Raw genomic sequence first — 9986 nt, 5'->3', positions numbered from 1 at the left:
GAACATGGCGGCCGCGGAGAGCGGCTGAAATGCCTGTTCTTCGGGCCAGGCGAGCGGGAGTCTGACGCGATTCGCCGAGCTCTCCCCTCAGACGGCTGGACCGCGGCCTCGAGCGCTCGGCCGCCCTGCTGCTTGCTGCTCCCTCGAGGGGAGCCTGCGCTGGGCTCGTTCTGCATCCCCCTGCGGGGGGACCCCTGCTGCGGAGGAGGGGGCCGGAGAGCCGCGGCGGCGGCGGGCTCCGGCCCGAGGAGCGGCGGAGGCCGCGGCGGCGCCGCCACGGTCGCGAGCGAGCGCGGCGCCCGTCAGCGCGGCCCAGAGGCGGCGGCGGCAGGTGAGTGGCGGGCGGCGGGCGCCGAGCCTCCCAGTGGGTGCAGCTGTCACGAGCCGCGCGGCCGCCGAGGCCCTAGGGGGCGGGGAGCAGCTGGCGCCCCTCCGCCCCCCGCTCCCTTTCTCTCCGTGCCGCTCCCTCCCACTTTCCCCGAGTTCTCCCTCGGCCTCGCGCGGCTGGAGGGGGCGTAGGTCGCAGCTGTCACGGGCACCAGCTGGGGGCTGCGCCCGCCGAGGGGAAGAGCTGCAGCGGCGACTTCTCTGTCCCCTTTCCCGGTTGCCCTAGTTAGCGCGGACAGGGCGAGCATCCGCGGAGGGGGCGCGAGGCTCGCGGCCGCCCGCCCGGCGTGGGGAGCGGCGCCCCGAGCCCTCCTGCGCTCCCCGCCGCCGAGAGGGGGAGCCGGAAGTCGGCGCGGGCGCCCCTCGGCCCGGCGAGCGCGGTGACCTTGGCCAGCCGGGTAACCTTTCCGAGTCTCGCTTGCCCGGACTGCGAAATGGGGATGACCGCGGCGAGCCTTTCCGTAAGCGCGGCCTTCGACGGCGCTTCTCGTTACCCCGGCGCACTTGCTTTCTCCTCCCGCCAGGGGATTTCGGAGGTAGAAATGGGATGGATAAGTGAAATTTTAATGGTCTGGCTAGGGTTTGGTCCCCTTCCTGGGATTCTGCTGAAAGGACCTAGGAAGGGTAGCAGACGTGCTGGCTGGAGGATTGGGAGGTGGGATTGGTTAATGGTCAGCGACAAAACTCGAGCGGCTCTCTGGCCTCTTGCAAGAGAAATGGAGAAACCGGACACCGGGGTCCCTAGTCCTTACTACCTAGCTGTGGGGTTTTGTTTTTTGTTTTTCAAACGGTCACTCCCATGGGCTAGACACTGCCTCTGCTGACAATGTTAGAGGGAGACGGAGGGTTTGACAATAAAGCCTGTGTGTGTGACAAGGACAGTCCACGGTGCCGTGGCTGCAGAGTTTGGCGGGGAGGAAAACTTTAAGCTGAAGGATCTTTTAGCGTTTCATGCTTGGGTCTCCTCGTTCATTGTAGAGGCGTTGAAGAGGCAGGTGTCCTTGTGGAGAAGGTGACATTTTTTCTTTTGAGACGGTGAATTTTTAATGTCGAGTATGATGATGGGGAATGAAGGGTTCTTGAGTGAATTGCAGTCCCAGCACCGATGCCAAGAGTAATCTCTGTGGCGATGATTTGTGAGGGCTGAGGCTTGCACTTCAGTGATTAAGAAATCTTCAAGTGTCTGTGTGAAACGTTGCTGCGATGAAGCTGGGATTACACTGTACTGTAGAAGGGATGGATTTCAGGGGTTAAATTTGTTTGAGGTTTGTCTCTTCTGGAATTGGTTGGAGGTTAGTCTCAAAAAAAAAAAAAAAAAAAAAAGACTCTGGCCAAAGGGGCCTCTCAGCCTGTTTCACAGAAGCTATGATGTAGTAGGAAGGGGGTCAGGTTTCTTCATGTTGAGAATAATGTGAAAAGAAAGTATTTGCTTGGGTCTTTTGGCTCTTTAACTAGAAATAGTTTTGGGTTAAAGGTACCAGTGGGGTTTGATTCAGCTTAGTATTAACATGGGCGTTCCTTGTACTCTTTCTCACAAACTAGATACAGCTGGAAGCATTTCTATTTTATCTCCTGTACGTTGTGAAAAGATCTAATTTGATTTTCTGAACTAGCCTCTGAAATGTTTTCCCTCCATTTCTTCTTCAGACTTTATGCGTTGGGAACAGTAGATCAAAAAGGGGGCCTGATTAGAGAATACATGGTTTGGAGAGAAAATGCATGGGTGTTGCTTCTGAGAACAGGTGTTTGGTTTGATTTTTGTAGACATTTGCACTGCTTCTTTATTACACTTGTTTAACTCACAATGAAGTTCGACTTTTAAGGTGCAAAACTTGAATCTTACATAGTTTAAAGTTAATCTCTTCCTCATTTCTTTCTGAGAAAATCTGTAGGACTGTGTCTATTAAATTGCTTTTTGTGGTTTAAGCCAAGGGAGTATTTTAGATCTGCATTTTTGGGTAAGTGGTTTTATCGGAAAAAAGTGCTTGATGGGACTAATGGTGATTGTTCCACTTAAACTGGGATTATATAGACAATGCATTTTCCTCCCTCTTTCTGCCAACATTTGTTTTTCTTTCTCCCTCAATTCCAGGGTTTCATTTCTAGAAATCTGGGCTGGAAACAGAAGCAGCAGTTTGTATAATCCCAAGAATTCGCTTATGCCAGGAAGCTGTAAGGGTAGCCTGAAGTGGGTGTGATATAAAGATACTGCTACTATTTAAGACATTTAACTGTTGAGGGACTCTAGGGTTGAACTTTAATTTTTGTTGAATTTCCTGTTTTCTGTGTATGTGTTAATCTTTTGGTGGGCAGAGGATAGGGTTGCTATGGTGCTGACTGGTATATATTATGAAAGTGCTGGCAAAATTTCACACTTTTACTCTATAGTGAAGGGTGGTAAACAAGCCTAAATAATTTAAAGATGTTGTTCCCAGGATGGAATGTTCTCTGCATGTACTCTTGATCCTGCTAATCCAGTGATCCGTCTTCCCCAGGACTAAATGTTGAGTAAGTGGTGAGGGTGCTGTAGAGGTGCTGAAAGGTGGAGTGGGGAAGAGAGGATATTAGGCATTCCTTAAAAATCTTTTCTCTGCTGGACTGTATATCAGAATATGATTTATAATTGTTTTTTAAAGGACATTTTAGCCCTTGTTTCTCTGTTGTCCATTTCACATAGCTTCTCTTAGACACTACCTCTACTGCTTACTTTAGTTTGTCTTTTTTGCGCTATCCCCCAAGGGCTCTACATTGTTTGAATATGTTGCATATCTGTGGAGTTGGTTGGCCCTAAACCGTATGAACAACATAGCTTTCATTTTAGCGCATGTATGGGAGGTCAATACAGGCACACACCACTGAATACAATCCCCTAAGTTGTGGGGCATAGGAGATCCCCAGGATGCTCGTTATTGTCTTGGCAGTGATTTTTGCCTTCTACATGTGATAATTACAGGAATTCTCAGAGGGCCATCAGCTCCTTTCCTGGCAGAGGTCCAAAAACATGTGGCGGGCTCCTTTTTACATTACCTGCAGATATCTGGCGCAGAGGGGAATGTGGGATAGAGTGAAATACATGTGTTTCAGGAGTTGAATGACAGCACCGTGTCCAGCCTGGGCTGTAGAGATGTACAGATTTCTCCCCACCTTGTTCAGCTTTGCTTCTCATTTGGATAGACTAGACTGTAGGAAAGGACTCCTTTATTGCTTTTCTCCCAGGTTAACCAGTAGCTTAACTCTTGGTCATTTGTCACTGAGGATGGGCCCCGTGGTCTCTGACCTTTTTTCTTACTGTTGGGGGTGAGGTCCAGTCGTTTCAAGTCTTCCCTTATCCCTTCTTTATATTTTAGTTAGACTTTCTGGCTTTCTCTCAACATATGTGGTCAGAGGTCATAAAATGGCATAATGACAACTGGGTACCATTCTTGGTTGCTTAGTTTAAGAAGGAGGTGCAGGGGCCAGCCCAGTGGCACAGCGGTTAAGTGTGCATATTCCGCTTCCGTGGCCTGGGATTCACTGGTTCGGATCCCAGGTGTGGACATGACACTGCTTAGCAAGCCATGCTGTGGTAGGCGTCTCACATATAAAGTAGAGGAAGATGGGCACGGATGTTAGCTCAGGGCCAGTCTTCCTCAGCAAAAAGAGGAGGATTGGCAGCAGATGTTAGCTCAGGGTTAATCTTCCTCAAAAAAAAAAAAAATAAAATAAATAAAAATAATGCAAAGAGAATACCTTAAAAAAAAAAAGGTGCAAGTTTTTTCCTATAGTTCTGGACAATATTTTGTGGGAGCACAGTATTTGGATTAATATAGAGTAGAGAAATGATTATTTTATATTTCTGCAGGATTCAATAAGGTTGAATGAGAGAAATTATTACAAAACACTGACACCAACATATAAGTCCAATTCTAGAAGTGCAAGTAGAGTGGGTTGTTGTTTCCATGCTTCCTCCCCCATACCCCCATCTGCAACAGTATTTTTGAGGCTCCTTGAAGTGACAGGCTTTAGAAAAGCTTAGTATAGTTATATCTTGAAGATAAATAGCTTATGCCAAAACAGAAGCTATAGTCACTTGAGGAGTTGTGGAAGACTTGAGATTAATCAGTCTAGTCATGCTCATCTTAGATATATTTTGATCTAATCTTGCTTTGTGAATAAGTTTCAGTGTGGAGGGTGGGAAGTTTGGCTTTACTGAGACATCTTGGACCAGACCATTGGGAACAAAGACAGACCAGACTGATAACAATAGGTGCAAGCACAGAGGCGAAGTGCACCTATTAACAGGACCGGAATTCTAATAACACTGGATTATCCAATGTTTCCAGAGTGATATTTCATTTTTGCCCTCCTGGCTTGTAATTTTGAGACAATTTTTAAGCTGCTTTTGGAACTGGAGGCTCGACTTCAGACAGAGGATGGTGTCCTGGCTCTTCCAGGCACTTAGTAGATTTAACCTTGGGCTACTTATTTAACCACACTAAACTTCAGGTTTTCGTGTTTAAAATTGGAATAATGTACTTATCCTCATATTGTCGTGATCTTTAAATTAACTTATTATATTAAATGACAAGATATGTCTAGCATAATGATTGGCACATAGAAAAACTTTTGTAATGTTTTCTTGTACTTCCATAACCTAAACACATCACTAATCCCTCACCAAATTCTCTGATTCTTGTCTTTGCAATTTCTTGGATTTCCCGTTATTTCTGGTTCTACAGTCTGGTCTTCCTGTCATTTTGCACACGGAGTAATGAGGGTCACATCAACCCTGTGGGCCTGAGTTTCTCTATCATTAAATGAGCACTTTGATTTCACATTTCTTGTGCTAAAATTCTATGATTTGTAGGTTTATAGCTGTTTGCCTGCTTGCATTTGCCTCTCTAATTCATCCTGCATATGCGTGCTGAAAGAATTCCTTTCTAAAATGTTTTTTGATGTTATTGTTTTTAGTGGAGATTCTTTGTGGACAGATTTATCAAATGTAAATCATTTAAACTGTTCTTGAATTTCTCAGTCCAGAAAATTTGCTGCAGATGGCATATGCAGAAATTCTTTGTAAGCTGTAAAGTGCCATACAAGTGAGGAAAGTATTATAATCACCTGTAGATGTCTTGCTTCTTTGATTTTACATTTCATTTTCTTTATTTAAATTGTATTTCTTTTATCTCTTGACCTTCAAAAACAGGGTCAAAGCTGGTATGTTCTCGGGGCCGGCCCGGTGGTGCAACAGTTAAGTTCACACGTTCCGCTTCTTGGCGGCCCAGGGTTCGCCAGTTTGGATCCCGGGTGCGGACATGCAAAAGCCATGCTGTGGCAGGCGTCCCACATATAAAGTAGAGGAAGATGGGCACGGATGTTAGCTCAGGGCCAGTCTTCCTCAGCAAAAAGAGGAGGATTGGCAGCAGATATTAGCTCAGGGCTAATCTTCCTCAAAAAAACAAAAAAAAACTGGTATGTTCTCTAGAAAGCTTGATTTTTATCACTCCCTTAGCATCAATTACTCAGTTTGTTCTATATAATAAATTTCTTTTTTCCTTTCTTTTTTTTTTGAAAGAGATTCTGTTTTTAGTCTATATTGAATTGATTTTCCTAATTAGATTGGAAAATCCTTGAGATGGCATGAACCACAACATTTAGAATAAAGAGGCTTTAATGGTAATTTAGGCTAGCCTCTTTAATATTACAGATGAGAAGACTAAGGCTGGGAAAATATAGTCCTTTTTCATGGTTCACGTATTCAGTGGCATTACTTGGGCAAGAACCCAGGTATTTGGCTTCCAGGCTTTTTTTATGAGAGTTACTTTTTGTATTTGACAGTTATTACGAAAAGACTTTAAATTTTACGAATTCTAGTAAGCTTTTGAGTAATGTGTAAGCTAGGCGGAAAGGAATATTTTTATTTTTTGGTCAAAAATTGGCTGTCAAATATTGTAACAAGGTATTAATCAGGAATTAATTAAGGTGGCTCTCTCAAAAACTACAAAAGTGCCTGGAGAGCAATGTCTGCTTTTCTAGTATGGCCCTCATTCAGAGTCAGCAAATATTTATTGAAGGCTGTCTCCGAGGCACACTGCACTCAAGTACTGTGCTTGCTCTACATATTACGTTTTATAAATGAGGAAACAGGGCTCAGGGAGGCTAAGTGGCTGCTGTAAGATTGCACAGCTTGTAGGTGTTAGGGGTGACATTTGAGTCCAGGTCTTCTGACCTGAAATCACAAGTGTACCTTTAAATTGGATTCTTTCCAAGGCATGTTCACCACACTTGGCCACCTCGTAGCCCTCTTTTCCTTTCTGGACTCTCTGTTCTGTACATGTGCAGTGGAGTCTTCTGAAATCTCCTTGCTTTCTGTTGACCCAGGAGCCATATATACTAGTTACTTGATGAAAGTGTCACTTTAAGATTTTTGTGCTGTTTCTGATCTCACCTTTGTACTTTAGTAATGTTGATTCTTTGGTGCTTCTGTCTAGGTAAGCTTATCTTTGAATAGTTGGTTTTGGATTCTTAGCAATAACGTTCTGCCTCTCAGGTTTTGTTAGTATTTAAATAGCTCAAGCAGAGAGTATTTTTTTTTCACTGGAAATAAATTGCTTGGTCATTCTCTTATGTTTCCACTTGTACTTTGAATGGTTGATTTTATTCTGATAAATTTAATATATTACATCTTAAATTTTTAGTTTGTTTATATGGTTAAAATATTTATGTGCTTTTGTTGTCAAGCATAGATTTGATTGTTTAACAGAAGATGTTCTGTTGTGAGTGTATGTGTGTATATATAAAGATATCACACCGCATTTGACTAGATAGTTGAAGGATGAAATGTCCTTGCTTTTTGAATGCACCTATATGTGTAATACTGGCTTTACTTTGGTGAGTTTGTTTGGAGGAAACCAGGGCAAAGTTACTTGTTCTGCAAAGTCTAAGTCATACCTCCCTCTCCATTCCAGATTGTACAGGAAGTCTGTAATTGAATTTCTAACAAGCCACTCAGTCATTCATTAAAGATATAGTTACATGAGTACCTACTTTGTTCAAGGTGTGCTGTTGTTAAAAAGATAGGGAAATTAAGTGATAAGATATAGATCCTCTTCTTCAGGAGATTATGACCTAAGAGAGGTGGTAAGACAAACACACAAATACTTGTGATACTAATTGAGTGTGATGAGTGCTGTGAGAGAGGTACTGAAATAGTGCTTTGAGGATTCAGGAGAGGGAGCAATTACTTTCATTTGAGAGGGCTCAGGGCAAGTTTCATGGAGGGCTTGCTGGTAAACAAGAACGTTGAAGGCAGGGGATGGTTTCTCTATGAGTGAGGGTGAGGAGAGCAGTAGACTCAGGAAGATTAAATAGCAAAGATGAAAGTGCAGAAAAGCTAGGGGTTATTTAGGGAGTAATGAAGGGGGAAAGTGCAAGGAGGAGTGTGGCACCAGCTGAAGTGGCAGAGGGAACCAGATGTTCTACGTGCAGTATCAAGACACTAAGGGATTTTAGTGGAAGGAGGTGGTGGGGAGCAGTGAAGTATGAAGATCTGGATGAAAATGAGAAATGTCAGTTTTCCAAATTTACGTGGATCTTTTTTTGGCAGGTTTTACACCCCAAATTTTATATTTTCATGGTTTTTGAAATGATTCCATATGTAAGGCTTACCACACTGGGAACTTATTCACTCATTTTTATGTATATTTGAGAACAGACTGTGTTTTTTTGGTGGAAGTTAGTGCAAAATCTTTTTCGCTAGCTAACACTTTTTTTTTTTTTAAAGCAGTAGTTATTTTTTTAAACAGTGTATTATCATTTGGCATTCTTAAGATGATGCAGTGGACTTGTTTTCTAAGTGTAAAAGTGGTGTCTCCTTGTACAAATATATCTCACTTATAGTGAGATTGGTCATGCAAGTTAAAAGCCCCTGGCTCTCAATATAGTTCGTGATTTATTTTACTGATTTATTTATGCCCTACCATGTTCCAAAAAGGATTTAAGGCAGGATATGTCATGAAGAGTCTTGGACCTTGTTCCAGCCCCGTCTATTATTTGAACCGCTAGCCGACATTACACTGAGGGAACAGTATTGAAGACAACTGGTGACACAGAATGTGTTGCAGTTGTGTCTTTTGCCAAACTGTTAGTAGTTCAGAGATGGATACAGTATAATTAGAGTACCTTTAAAGATAACTCCTTTAAACTTTGATAGCATGCAAGAGAAGTTGGTGGGAAGGCACTGATAGAGAGCTTTGACCCTTGGGAGCTCAGGCACATTTAGAACAGTGGTCCCTACAGTAGGGTTTACATAAAATTATCTGGGAAATGGGAGAAATATTAGCGGTCTGTAAGGAAGTTTCTTTACTTTCAGTCTGTTGTGAGGTTTTACAGGTTAGAGGGGCCTGAGTAATTGGATTTTTAAATTTACCATTTTAAACGGTAGACTTTAACATACTTTGTATTGCAATAGGGAGTCGCCATGCAGATCTTCTGTATATTTCAAAGAAGTTAACTGGTCATCTTGAGGCAAAGGATTTAAGAATTGTCTAACTTAGAGATGACTTACTCATTTTTCTTTCACAAAAACCAAATGTCCCAATTTGCTGACATTTTCTGTGACAAGTGCCTGTGAGTAGCATGCTACCTAGCAGATATTTATGAAAAATAAACACACTTACTTAATCTCTCCCTTTGGGATGATGATAAGTTCTTAACAGTGACTCCAAAAGTAACTAGTTTCAAAATAAAATAAAATTCAGTGCTATGGAGATAAGTTATTGAAAATGGATATTTGAGTTATTTCCATCATTGTTGGATTTAATTGCTGAAAATGATGTATGTTAACTTTAAGAACGTTTTTATACGTGCACTTAAACTTGGAAACAGAATTTTCTAGCGTGTATAAAAACCTTGTAAAAGAAATGTTTTAGTGGTTTTGAGCCCATCTGCTGAAAATACAAAAAGGCAGTACCATCTGATTAGTTAGTAAGAACAACTGATTGTCATCAGGAAATATGGAAATGCACTAGCTGAATTTTAGCAAAAACCTTTGCATAAATGGTGAATGGGGTTGAAAATTGAACATCATGTTTTATTCAGTGTGTAAGTGATGCAGTTCTTCCTTTTATTTTACTCATCTTTGTAAAGTATGTTTTCTGGCTGTGATAGCCATTTAAACCAGTAAAATGGTTATTTATTATAAAAATGAACTGAATTTAGAACCAGGCTTTCAAGTTGCTGTATTACAAAAAATCTGAAAGCGAAATTAAAAAATAATAAACCATGTTCAATCACATTTCTCTCACCAAAAATAGTGGTATTGTGGTATTAATAACAGTATTTATTAGAAAGAGCATAAAGCTGTGTTGTCAATAAGTAAAATGCTTAAAAATTGCTTATTTTATTATAATGTCATTCTTTTAAATGCTTAAAAATTGCTTATTTTATTATAATGTCATTCTTTTAAATTTCCATTTTTTGTATACTTTACAAGGTACATAGTTTATTGGTCTAGTGTGCAGTGTGTATAAATTATAAATAAATATACATATATAGCTTCCTATTCAGAAACTTTTTAACTGTGGGATCTATGCTAAAAATGGTTGTGTTTTATAGCAAGC

At 41.8% G+C, this 9986-nt stretch overlaps 1 protein-coding gene across 10 annotated transcripts in view; it reads left to right on the top strand.

Moving 5' to 3' along the window:
* The first annotated feature begins 6 nt into the window (after positions 1-6).
* Positions 7-9986, top strand: part of NCOA1 (nuclear receptor coactivator 1) — a 250473-nt gene continuing 240493 nt past the window's right edge. For 8 of the 10 annotated variants that reach the window (XM_046661263.1, XM_046661261.1, XM_046661260.1 and 5 more), the window contains exon 1: positions 7-331. The gene's annotated coding sequence lies outside the window, so the exon portion shown is untranslated. Of the gene's footprint in view, positions 332-828; positions 849-904; positions 924-9986 lie in introns of those variants that run through there. The other 2 variants (XM_046661256.1, XM_046661258.1) reach the window with 2 other exon arrangements.

Source organism: Equus quagga, chromosome 5 (genome assembly GCF_021613505.1).
Source record: "Equus quagga isolate Etosha38 chromosome 5, UCLA_HA_Equagga_1.0, whole genome shotgun sequence".
NCBI classification, from domain to species: Eukaryota; Metazoa; Chordata; class Mammalia; order Perissodactyla; family Equidae; genus Equus; species Equus quagga.
This window is presented reverse-complemented; position numbering and strand designations above follow the sequence as displayed.